This window comes from Salvelinus alpinus, chromosome 3 (genome assembly GCF_045679555.1).
Source record: "Salvelinus alpinus chromosome 3, SLU_Salpinus.1, whole genome shotgun sequence".
Lineage (NCBI taxonomy): Eukaryota > Metazoa > Chordata > Actinopteri > Salmoniformes > Salmonidae > Salvelinus > Salvelinus alpinus.
In genome coordinates, this window is record NC_092088.1 from 54553933 (window position 1) to 54568013 (window position 14081).

The window sequence follows — 14081 nt, forward strand, 5'->3', positions numbered from 1 at the left end:
CATTTTAGAGGAATGGAAGATTCGATATACGCCGATAGTTTTTTATATTTTCTGGGTCAAGGTTTGGCTTTTTCAAGAGAGGCTTTATTACTGCCACTTTTAGTGAGATTGGTACACATCCGGTGGATAGAGAGCCGTTTATTATGTTCAACATAGGAGGGCGAAGCACAGGAAGCAGCTCTTTCAGTAGTTTAGTTGGAATAGGGTCCAGTATGCAGCTCGAAGGTTTAGAGGCCATGATTATTTTCATCATTGTGTCAAGAGATATAGTACTAAAACACTTGAGTGTCTCTCTTGATCCTAGATCCTGGCAGAGTTGTGCAGACTCAGGACAACTGAGCTTTGGAGGAATACGCAGATTTAAAGAGGAGTCCGTAATTTGCTTTCTAATGATCATGATCTTTTCCTCAAAGAAGTTCATGAATTTATTACTGCTGAAGTGAAAGCCATCCTCTCTTGGGGAATGCTGCTTTTTGGTTAGCTTTGCGACAGTATCAAAAATAAATATCGGATTGTTCTTATTTTCCTCAATTAAGTTGGAAAAATAGGATGATCGAGCAGCAGTGAGGGCTCTTCGATACTGCACGGTACTGTCTTTCCAAGCTAGTCGGAAGAATTCCAGTTTGGTGTGGTGCCATTTCCGTTGCAATTTTCTGGAAGCTTGCATCAGAGCTCGGGTATATTCTGTATACCAGGGAGCTAGTTTCTTATGACAAATGTTTTTAATTTTTAGGTGTGCAACTGCATCTAGGGTATTGCGCAAGGTTAAATTGAATTCCTCAGTTAGGTGGTTAATTGATTTTTGTCCTCTGACGTCCTTGGGTAGACAGAGGGAGTCTGGAAGGACATCAAGGAATCTTTGGGTTGTCTGAGAATTTATAGCACGACTTTTGATGCTCCTTGGTTGGGGTCTGAGCAGATTATTTGTTGCGATTGCAAACGTAATAAAATGGTGGTCCGATAGTCCAGGATTCACATCAAGATTATGATCAGTGATAAGTTCATTGACTATAACTGCCTTTGAAGTGAGGGATCTAACATTAAGTAGCCCTATTTTGAGATGTGAGGTATCACGATCTCTTTCAATAATGGCAGCAATGGAGGAGGTCTTTATTCTAGTGAGATTGCTAAGGCGAAAACTGCAATGTTTAGTTTTGCACAACCTAGGTCGAGGCACAGACACGGTCTCAATGGGGATAGCTGAGCTGACTACACTGACTGTGCTAGTGGCAGACTCCACTAAGCTGGCAGGTTGGCTAACAGCCTGCTGCCTGGCCTGCACCCTATTTCATTATGGAGCTAGAGGAGTTAGAGCCCTGTCTATGTTGGTAGATAAGATGAGAGCACCCCTCCAGCTAGGATGGAGTCCGTCACTCCTCAGCAGGCCAGGCTTGGTCCTGTTTGTGGGTGAGTCCCAGAAAAAGGGCCAATTATCTACAAATTCTATCTTTTGGGAGGGGCAGAAAACAGTTTTCAACCAGCGATTGAGTTGTTAGACTCTGCTGTAGAGCTCATCACTCCGTCTAACTGGGAGGGGGCCAGAGACAATTGCCGACACATCTTTCTAGCTAATTTACACGCTGAAGCTATGTTGCGCTTGGTGACCTCTGACTGTTTCATCCTAACATCGTTGGTGCCGACGTGGATAACAATATCTCTATATTCTCTACACTCGCCAGTTTTAGCATTAGCCAGCACCATCTTCAGATTATCCTTAACGTCGGTAGCCCTGCCCCCTGGTAAACAGTGTATGATCGCTGGATGATTCGTTTTAAGTCTAATAGTGCGGCTAATGGAGTCGCCAATGACTAGGGTTTTCAATTTGTCAGAGCTAATGGTGGGAAGCATCGGCGTCTCAGACCCCGTAACGGGAGGAGAAGAGACCAGAGAAGGCTCAGCCTCAGACTCCGACCCGTTGCTTAATGGGGAAAACCGGTTGAAAGTTTCTGTCGGCTGAATGAGCGACACCGGTTGAGCATTCTTACAGCATTTCCCTCCAGAAGCCATGAGAAAGTCCGGCTGCGGGGACCGTGCGAGGGGATTTATACTAACGTTACTATCTGTACTTACTGGTGGTACAGACGCTGTTTCATCCTTTCCTACACTGAAATTACCCTTGCCTAACGATTGCGTCTGAAGCTGGGCTTTCAGCACAGCTATCCTCGCCGTAAGGCGATCGTTCTCCTGTATTTTATGAGTACAGCGACTGCAATTAGAAGGCATCATGTTAATGTTACTACTTAGCTTCGGCTGTTGGAAGTCCTGACGAACCATGTCCAGATAAAGCGTGATAAAGTTAAAGCGTCCAACTTTTTTCAAATTTGCATGATATTGTAAATTTTTCCCAAAATCTTAACATATTGCATATTTTGAAAATTCGTAACATATCATACATTTAGCAAATTCTTAACATATTGTATGTTTAGCAAACTCGTAACATATAATTCGAAATGTACGAAATGAGTGATGAACGTCCACAAATTAATACATACCATACAAAATGTATCATATCATACTAAATTCAGTGTCTCGGATTTACGTACAGAATAATACGAAATGCTCTGAGGCCAGGTTGGATGGGGATGTACTTTGAGATGAACTGCAGCTCACACATTCTATCCTGAACAAAAATATAAACGCAACATGTAAAGTGTTGGTCCCATGTTTCATGAGCTGAAATAAAAGATCCCAGAAATGTTCCACATGCATAAAAAGCCTATTTCTCCCCCCAAAAATGGCACACAATTGTTTACATCTCTGTTAGTGAGCATTTCTCCTTTGCCAAGATAATTCATCCACCTGACAGGTGTGGCATATCAAGAAGCTGATTAAACAGCATTATCATTATACAGGTGCACCTTGTGTTCAAATCAAATCGTATTTGTTATATGCACGGAATACAACAGGTGTAGACCTTAGTATAATGCTTACTTACAAGCCCTTAACCAACAACGCAGTTGAAAAAATATAAATGAGAACGTGTTCTCAGTAAACTTACCTGGTAACATTATTTATTTATCCATTATTTTACCAGGTAAGTTTACTGAGAACACGTTCTCATTTACAGCAACGACTTGGGGAATAGTTACAGGGGAGAGGAGGGGGATGAATGAGCCAATTGTAAGCTAGTACAGTAAAATAACAATAGCGAGGCTATATACAGGGGGTACCGGTACAGAGTCAATGTGAGGGGGCACTGGTTAGTCGAGGTAATATGTACATGTAGGTAGAGTTATTAAAGTGACTATGCATAGGTAATAAGAGAGGAGCAGGGGGGCAATGCAAATAGTCTGGGTAGCCATTTGATTAGATGTTCAGGAGTCTTATGGCTTGGGGGAAGAAGCTGTTTAGAAGCCTCTTGGACCTAGACTTGACGCTCCGGTACTGTTTGCCGTGCGGTAGCAGAGAGAACAGTCTATGACTAGGGTGGCTGGAGTTTTTGACAATTTTTAGGGCCTTCCTCTGACACCGCCTGGTATAGAGGTCCTGGATGGCCCCAGTAATGTACTGGGCCGTACGCACTACCTTCTGTAGTGCCTTGCGGTCGGAGGCTAAGCAGTTGCCATACCAGGCAGTGATGCAACCAGTCAGGATGCTCTCGATGGTGCAGCTGTAGAACCTTTTGAGGATCTGAGGACCCATGCCAAATCTTTTCAGTCTCCTGAGGGGGAAAAGGTTTTGTCGTGCCCTCTTCACGACTGTCTTGGTGTGCTTGGACCATGTTAGTTTGTTGGTGATGTGGGCACCAAGGAACTTGAAGCTCTCAACCTGCTCCATTACAGCCCTGTCGATGAGAATGGGGTGTCCTCGGTCCTCCATTTCCTGTAGTCCACAATCATCTCATTGTTAGGGACAATAAAAGGCCACTCTAAAATATGCATTTTTGTCACACAACTCAATTGCACATGTGTCTCAAGTTTTGAGGGAGTGTGCAATTGGCATGCTGACTGTAGGAACGTCCACCAGAGCTGTTGCCAGAGAATGTAATGTTAATTGCTCTACCATAAGTCGCCACCAACGTTGTTTTAGAGAATTTGGCAGTACGTCCAACCGGCCTCACAACCGCAGACCACGTGTAACCATGCCAGCCCAACTCCACATCTAGCCTCTTTGTGTAATACATCAACAACATCATATCGTCATTGTAGGCCTAGGCTACATCATATTGCCATAGGCCTACAATAGGTTACATAGGCCTACTCAGCCTGGTCTCATAGACTAGAGCAAATGCTTTCCAACCCTGTTCCTGGAGAGCTACCATCCTGAAGGTTTTTACTCCAACCCTAACTAACATAAGTTTAGCAAATCCGCCACAAATTGTACGAATTGCAATTCGTAACATATTGCAATTCGTAGTATATCATACGAAATCATACGACAACCACAAATTAATACGTACCATATGAAATGTAACATCTCATACGGATTTGTTTTCCGCATTTAAATTGACCATGTTACATGTAGGTGGTATAGGTTGCCATACTGGGCTTTTTAAAATGTAATCTCTTTCTTTTTCTCTTAGCTGCCATATAACCCAGTGAATTTTTTTTTATTATGGGGAATGCAATTTTATTGTAGGCTGTTTTATTGGTTGAAGGCTATTTCTTGCCCTTACCATCAACATTACATCAATAGATTACCTGATGGGGATTTCCTCCATGCAGTGGACCAGCCTCACACCTGAATGGAGTAATTTGTCTCAGGTTTAAAAAAAAGAAACATCCAGCAAACATTTAGATTGACATGCGGTGTACTTCAAATGTAACTTTAGATGTTTGAAGTTAATTGCAAGCAACTACGTTACATTTGATTGATGACAATTACAGTTGAAGTCAGAAGTTTACATACACTTTGGTTGGAGTCATTAAAACTCGTTTTTCAACACTCCACAAATTTCTTGATAACAAACTATAGTTTTGGCAAGTCGGTTAGGACAACTACTTTGTGCATGACACAAGTCATTTTTTCCCACAATTGTTTACAGACAGATTATTTCACATATAATTCACTGTATCACAATTCCAGTGGGTCAGAAGTTAACATACACTAAATTGACTGTGCCTTTAAACTGCTTGGAACATTTCAGAAAATGATGGCTTTAGAAGCTTCTGATAGGCTAATTGACATAATTTGAGTCAATTGGAGGTGTACCTGTGGATGTATTTCAAGGCCTACCTTCAAACTCTGTGCCTCTTTGCTTGACATCATGGTAAAATTAAAATAAACCAGCCAAGACCTCAGAAAAAATAATGTAGACCTCCACAACTCTGGATTATTCTTGGGAGCAATTTCCAAACGCCTGACGTTACCACGTTCATCTGTACAAACAATAGTACGCAAGTATAAACACCATGGGACCACACAGCCGTCAAACCGCTCAGGAAGGAGACGCGTTCTGTCTCCTAGAGATGAACATACATTGGTGCGAAAAATGCGAATCAATCGCAGAACAACAGTAAAGAACCTTGTGAAGATGCTGGAGGAAACAGGTAAAAAAGTATCTATATCCACAGTAAAATGAGTCCAATATCGACATAACCTGAAAGGCCGCTCAGCAAGGAAGAAGCCACTGCTCCAAAACCGCCATAAAAAAGCCAGACTACGGTTTCCAACTGCACATGGGGACAAAGATCGTACTTTTTGGAGAAATCTCCTCTGGTCTGATGAAACAAAAATAGAACTGTTTGGCCATAATGATCATTGTTATGTTTGGAGGAAAAAGTGGGATGCTTGCAAGCTGAAGAACACCATCCCAACCGTGAAGCACGGGGGTGGCAGCATCATGTTGTTGGGGTGCTTTGCTGCTGGAGGGACTGGTGCACTTCACAAAAAGATGGCATCATGAGGAATTAAAATTATGTGGATATATTGAAGCAACATCTCAAGACATCAGTCAGGAAGTTAAAGCTTGGTCGCAAAGGGGTCTTCCAAATGGACAATGACCCCAAGCATACTTCCAAAGTTGTGGCAAAATGGCTTAAGGACAACAAATTCAAGGTATTGGAGTGGCCATCACAAAGCCCTGACCTCAATCCTATAGAACATTTGAGGGCAGAACTGAAAAAGCATGTGCGAGCAAGGAGGCCTACAAACCTGACTCAGTTACACCAGCTCTGTCAGGAGGCATGGGCCAACATTTACCCAACTTATTGTGGGAAGCTTGTGGAAGGCTACCCGAAACGTTTTACCCAAGTCAAACAATTTAAAGGCAATGCTACCAAATACAAATTGAGTGTATGTAAACTTCTGACCCACTGGGAATGTGCTGAAATAAATAAAAGTTTAAATAAATAATTCTCTCTACTATTATTCTGACATGCCACATTCTTAAAATAAAGTGGTGATCCTAACTGACCTAAGACAGGGAATTTTTACTAGGATTAAATGAGAGGAATTGTGAAAAACAGAGTTTAAATGTATTTGGCTAAGGTGTACGTAAACTTCCGACTTCAACTGTATGTTTTATTGTGTCCTTCAAGAGAAAATTATTTCCTTAGCTCACTACGATTTGAATGCACAATAGTGCAACTATTGTACCACATCAGAGGCCAGTAGGCTTACAGCTCCATTCTGTGTTATAGAGCAACTGTATTTATCAGATTTATAGTTAATACAGTCCTGACTCCTGAGGAATTTGGGAAGAGTGGAGCTATGCCTTTCATGTCTGACAGATCATGCCCTTCTGTTCTGTACTTTTGGAGAAATTGTTTTATTATTTCTGAGTCCTGGACTGAGGAAAGGACAGGCAGGGTTTTTCACACTGTGGTACCCAATGTTCCCAAGGAACTTTGATACAGTTTCCCACAGTCAAACTCTGAGGGATCTTACAGGACGACTTGGAATTCGTAATCCCCTTCTTGAAAAGAGAGGGAACCACAGAGAGTGAAATACAGTTAATTGCATTCTTCTATGGTATTGCAATGATACAGTATGTTACTTCTGACCAGGGTTTCCTGAAAGAGCTAACTGTACTGACTTAATAAACGATATCAATGAGTTCAATAAAGCTTTAAAATATATGTTTTATGTATTTCTATTCAGCAATAATAAAATCAAATCATGTTATACTCAAAATTCATCTCTGACTAGCCTATAGGTATGAATGGAGAAATATTGATGGTTACATAACCCATATCATACAAACATAGCCTGGGTACCAGTCTGTTCAGCTATTCTACACCTTGTACTCCGTGTAATATGCATGTTTGGCATCTGACACAGACTACAAGGAGTTTAATGTTAGCAGAAACAAACTGGTAACCAGGTTAATAGAAACGCAGATACAGTGCATTTGGGAAATTACTCAGACCCCTTGACCTTTTCTACATTTTGTTACATTACAGCCTTATTCTAAAATGTATTCAATAGTTTTTTCCGTCATCAATACACACAATACCCCATAATGACAAAGCAAAAACATAATTTTTTTAACATAAGTATTCAGACCCATTTCTCAATACTTTGTTGAAGCCCATTTGGCAGCGATTACAGCCTCTAGTCTTCTTGGGCATGACACTACAAGCTTGGTACACTTGTATTTGTGGAGTTTCTCCCATTCTTCTCTGCAGATCCTCTCATGATCTGTCAGGTTGGATGGGGAGTTTCGCTGCACAGCTATTTTCAGGTCTCTCTAGAGATGTTCGATCGGATTCAAGTCCGGCTCTGGCTGGGCCACTCGAGGACATTCATAGACTTGTCCCGAAGCCACTCCTGCGTTGTCTTGGCTGTGTGCTTAGGGTCGTTGTCCTGTTTGAAAGTGAATTTTTGCACCAGTCTGAGGTGCTGAGCGCTCTGGAGCAAGTTTTCATCAAGGATCTCTCTGTACTTTGCTAGGTTCATCTTTCCCTCAAACCTGACTAGTCTCCCAGCCCGTCGCTTTGAAAAACATCCCCACAGCATGATGCTGCCACCACCATGCTTCACCGAAGGGATGGTGCCAGGTTTCCTCCAGATGTGACGCTTGGCATTCAGGCCAAAGAGTTCAATCTTGGTTTCATCAGACCAGAGAATCTTGTCCTTCAGGTGTCTTCCGGCAAACTCCAAGCTGGCTGTCATGTGCCTTTTACTGATGAGTGGCTCTACCATAAAGGCCTGATTGGTGGAGTGCTGCAGAGATGGTTGTCCTTCTAGAAGGTTCTCCCATTTCCACAGACGAACTCTGGAGCTCTGTCAGAGTGTGTGGGGTTCTTGGTCGCCTCCCTGACCAAGGCCCTTCTCCCCCAATTGCTCAGTTTGTCCGGGCGGCCAGCCCTAGGAAGAGTCTTGGTGGTTTCAAACTTTTTCCATTTAAGACTGATGGAGGCCACTGTGTTCTTGGGGACCTTCAATGCTGGAGAAATGTTTTAGTACCCTTCCCCATACCTTAGCCTCGACACAATCCTGTCTCTCTCTGAGCTCTACAGACAATTCCTTTGACCTCATGGCTTGATTTTTGCTCTGACATGGACTTTCAACTGTGGGACCTTATATAGGTAGGTGTGTGACTTTCCAAATCATGTCCAATCAATTGAATTTGCCACAGGTGGACTCCAATCAAGTTGTAGAAACATCTCAAGGATGATCAATGGAACCACGATGCACCTGAGCTAAATTTAGAGTTTCAAAGCAAAGGGTCTGAATACTTATGTAAATAAGGTATCTGTATTTTATTGTTTATAAATTAGCAAACATTTCTAAAAAAAACAACAGTTTTTGCTTTGTCATTATGGGGTAGATTGATGCAATTTTTAAAATACATTTTAGAATAAGGCTGTAACTAACAAAATGTGGAAATAGTGAAGGGATCTGAATACTTTCTGAAGTCCTTACATATGGGCAGTGTTAAGGAATAACTGATTACATCTGATAAGTTACATGTAGTCTGAAATTGCAAAAAAACGAACTGTAATCAGTTACATTATCTGCTAAAAAAATTGTAAACAGATTACAGATACACTATATATACAACAGTATGTGGACACCCCTTCAAATGAGTGTATTCAGCAATTTCAGCCACACCTGTTGCTGACAGGTGTATAAAATCGAGCACACAGCCATGCAATCTCCATAGTTAAACATTATAAGTAGAGTGGCCTTACTGAAGAGCTCAGTGGCTTTCAACATGGCACCGTCATAGGAGGCCACCTTTCCAACAAGTCAGTCCGTCAAATTTCTGCCCTGCTAGAGCTGCCCTGGTCAACTGTAAGTACTGTTATTGTGAAGTAAAAACGTCTAGGAGCAACAACAGCTCAGCCGTGAAGTGGTAGGCCGCACAAGCTCACAGAATGGGACCGCTGAGTGCTGAAGCGCGTAGCAAGTAAAAATTGTCTGTCCTCGGTTGCAACACTCTACTGAGTTCTCTGGAAGCAACGTCAGCACAATAACTCTTCGTCGGGAGCTTCATGAAATGGGTTGACATGGCTGAGCAGCTGCACACAAGCCTAAGATCACCATGCGGAATGCCAAGCGTCGGCTGGAGTGTCGTAAAGCTCGCCGTCATTGGACTCTGGAGCAGTGGAAACACTTTCTCTGGAGTGATGAATCACGCTTCACCATCTGGCAGTCTGACAGATGAATCTGGGTTTGGCGGATGATAGGAGAACTCTACCTGCCCGAAGTCATAGTGCCAACTGTAAAAATTGGTGGAGGAGGAATAATGGTCTGGGGCTGTTTTTAATGGTTCCAGAGAAGGGAAAACTGAACGCTACAGCATACAATGACATTCTAGATGATTCTATGCTTCCAACTTTGTGGCAGCAGTTTGGGGAAGGACTTTCCTTTTTCAGCATGACAATGCCCACATGCACAAAGCAAGGTCCATACAGAAATGTTTTGTAGAGATCGGTGTGGAAGAACAATATTCCAAAAATCTAGTGGAAATCCTTCCCAGAAGAGTGGAGGCTGTTATTGCAGCAAAGGGGGACCAACTCCATATTAATGCTCATGATTTTGGAATAAGATCTTCGACAAGCAGGTGTCCACATACCTTTGGTCATGGAGTGTACTTATAAAAACCTAGATGATTACTTCTTGGATTAGTTTTAAATTCAGAAAAGATGTTGGACACAAAAATACATGAAACCTTTCTGCTTTATCAATGACATTCATTGAAAAAAATTGCAAGTTTTCTTTTTGTAACCTAAGGCCTCTTAAAAGGAAATTAATCTAAAAGTAACAAAGTAATCAGATTCCGTTATTTAGTTTGAGAAATCCCAAAGTTACGTTACTGATAAAAAATGTGGACAGGTAAGTAGTAACTGTAACAGATTACATTTAGAAACTAACCTACCCAAGCCTGCATATGGGCCATATACAGTATGTAAGGACTTGATATTTGTGGTATGAAAAACAGAAATAGCTACATACAGTACCAGTCAAAAGAGTGGACACACCTACTCATTATTTTTTTAATACTTTCTACATTGTAGAATAATAGTGAATACATCAAAACTATGAAATGACACATATGGAATCATGTAGTAACCAAAACAGTGTTAAACAAATCCAAATATATTTTATATTTGAGATTCTTCAAGTAGCCACCCTTTGCCTTGATGGTATCTTTGCGCACTCTTAGCATTTTCTCAACCAGCTTCATGAGGTAGTCACCTGGAATGCATTTCAATTAACAGGTGTGCCTTATTAAAAGTTAATTTGTGGAATTTCTTTCCTACTTAATGTGTTTGAGCCAATCAGTTGTGTTGTGACATGGTACAGTGCCTTGCAAAAGTATTCATCCCCCTTGGAATTTTGTTGCATTACAATCTGTAATTTAAATGGATTTTATTTGGATTTCATGTAATGGTCATACACAAAATAGTCCAAATTGGTGAAGTGAAATGAAAAAAATTACTTGTTACAAAAAATACTAAAACATAAACAACGGAAAAGTGGTGCATGCATATGTATTCACCTCCTTTGAAGCCCCTAAAAATATCTGGTGCAACCAATTACCTTCAGAAGTCACATTATTAGTTAAATAAAGGCCACCTGTGTGCAATCTAAGTGTCACATGATCTCAGTATATATACACCTGTTCTGAAAGGCCCCAGAGTTTGCAACACCACTAAGCAAGGGGCACCACCAAGCAAGCGGCACCATGAAGACCAAGGAGCTCTCCAAACAGGTCAGGGACAAAGTTGTGGAGAACGGATCAGGGTTGGGTTATAAAAAAATATCAGAAACTTTGAACATCCCACGGAGCGCCATTAAATCGGTTATTAAAAAATGGAAAGAATATGGCACCACAACAAACCTGCCAAGAGAGGGCCGCCCACCAAAACTCACAGACCAGGCAAGGAGGGCATTAATCAGAGAGGCAACACAGAGACCAAACATAACACGGAAGGAGCTGCAAAGCTCCACAGCGGAGATTGGAGTACCTGTCCAAATCAAATCAAATCAAATCAAATTTTATTAGTCACATACACATGGTTAGCAGATGTTAATGCGAGTGTAGCGAAATGCTTGTGCTTCTAGTTCCGACAATGCAGTAATAACCAACAAGTAATCTAACCTAACAATTCCACAACTACTACCTTACACACACACACAAGTGTAAAGGGATAAAGAATATGTACATAAAGATATATGAATGAGTGGTGGTACAGAACGGCATGGCAGATGCAGTAGATGGTATAGAGTACGGTATATACATATGAGATGAGTACTGTAGGGTATGTAAACATAAAGTGGCATAGTTTAAAGTGGCTAGTGGTACATGTATTACATAAAGATGGCAAGATGCAGTAGATGATATAGAGTACAGTATATACATATGAGATGGGTAATGTAGGGTATGTAAACATTATATTAAGTGGCATTGTTTAAAGTGGCTAGTGGTACATTTTTACATAATTTCCATCAATTCCCATTTTTAAAGTGGCTGGAGTTGAGTCAGTATGTTGGCAGCGGCCGCTAAATGTTAGTGGTGGCTGTTTAACAGTCTGATGGCCTTGAGATAGAACCACTTTAAGCTGTACACTCGACAGAGCTGGGCTTTACGGAAGAGTGGCCAGAAAAAAGCCATTGCTTAAAGAAAACAATAAGCAAACACATTTGGTGTTCGCCAAAAGGCATGTGGGAGACTCCCCAAACATATGGAAGAAGGTACTATGGTCAGATGAGACTAAAATTTTGCTTTTTGGCCATCAAGGAAAACGCTATGTCTGGCGTAAACCCAACACCTCTCATCACACCGAGAACACCATCCCCACAGTGAAGCATGGTGGTGGCAGCATCATGCTGTGGGGATGTTTTTCATCGGCAGGGACTGGGAAACTGGTCAGAATTGAAGGAATGATGGATGGCGCTAAATACAGGGAAATTCTTGAGGGAAACCTGTTTGTCTTCGAGAGATTTGAGACTGGGACAGAGGTTCTGGGGAGGTGGGGATGTTTTTCAGCTGCAGGGACTGGCTGACTAGTCAGGATCGAGGGAAAGATTAACGGAGCCAAGTAGAGAGATCCTTGATGAAAACCTGCTCCAGAGCACACAGTACCTCAGACTGGGGCAAAGGTTCACCTTCCAACAGGACAACAACCCTAAGCACACAGTCAAGACAATGCAGGAGTGGCTTCAGGACAAGTCTCTGAATGTCCTTGAGTGGCCCAGCAAGAGCCCGGACTTTAACCCGATTGAACATCTCTGGAGAGAACTGAAAATAGCTGTGCAGAGACGCTCCCCATCCAACCTGACAAAGCTTGAGGGGATCTGCAGAGAAGAATGGGAGAAACTCCCCAAATACAGGTGTGCCAAGCTTGTAGCGTTATACCCAAGAATACTACAGGCTGTAATCGCTGCCAAAGGGGCTTCAACCAAGTACTGAGTAAATGGTCTGAATACTTAAGTAAATGTGGTTTTTTTATTTTTAAAACATTTGCAAAAATGTCTAAAAACGTGTTTTTGCTTTGTCATTATGTGGTATTGTGTGTAGATTGATGAGGGAAAAAAGCTATTTAATCAATTTTAGAATAAGGCTGTAACATAACGAAATGTGGAAAAAATACAAGGGGTCTGAATAGTTTCCGAATGTACTGTATGTGTGTTTGTTCTGGACATGATGTAGCCTACCAATGTTAGACCAAACCGGCTATGGAGAACTCCACTATGTTGCTGACATGACCCTCCAAAAGTCAAAGGGGAAGTGGTGAATGATATTTCAGCAAATGTATGCCTCATTACTTTAGTTGGAAAAGATACTAACACACATCTCCCAGCTGCTCTGGGAAGATGTCCAAGACTGACACCTTTAGGGAGGCTAAATATTTTCCCTTTCTCGCAGCATCATCTGTCCACATTCACACCAACAGAGACCTCAAGAGCAGGAACCAGCTGTTCAGTTGCATGAAACCAATCAGGGTGAGAGGGTCTGTTGTTGAAAACAGAGCTGCCCCACGGGTGAATAAACGCCAGTGTTTGCTCTGCCACCAGGTTCCGAGAGCCCCAGATTAAAGGGCACAGAGTCTCACAGCATGACTCCTTTCAGAGTCCAATCTGGATTCCTGCTTGGATTAGTTTGAGTTGCTTAGCTCTGCAACAGCATGCTGTATGATGAAAAATTACACGCAGAGGTGTCTATCATATCACATCTGAAAACAGCTCTTTCAACATGGCTATCGCATACATTGTTTTAATGGTTGTTCTTTTGACTCAAATGTGAGTCAGTCTCTCCGGTCTACCCCTGACCTGAGGCCTACATTTCTGTAGGATCAAGTTCCCACCCAGTTCTTGGGGTTATTGTAATGACATTATAAACATTATAATCTCCATGATGAGTGGAGTCATGAAAAGCCGCTCTCCTGACTGGCTTGAACCAGTCCGAACCAAGTGGACTTGACGTTTGGTTATGGGTGCACAGCCAGGGGCGAGAGGTGAGCTATTAAGAGAGCTACTTAAAATGAAATATTTTTGAAGCTAGATTAACATCAGTTCAGGGTGTTAAGGGGTAACAGGAGAAAGCCGGGCAAGGCTATTTTTATGTAGCTAGTATCACACGCACAGCGGCTAAAAGAGAAAAGGGGATTACTGAACAGTCTGTGAAGTGGTTCTGATATTGGGAATAACATAGTTCCTCGCCAGAGTAGGATAGCATTTGGCTGAAG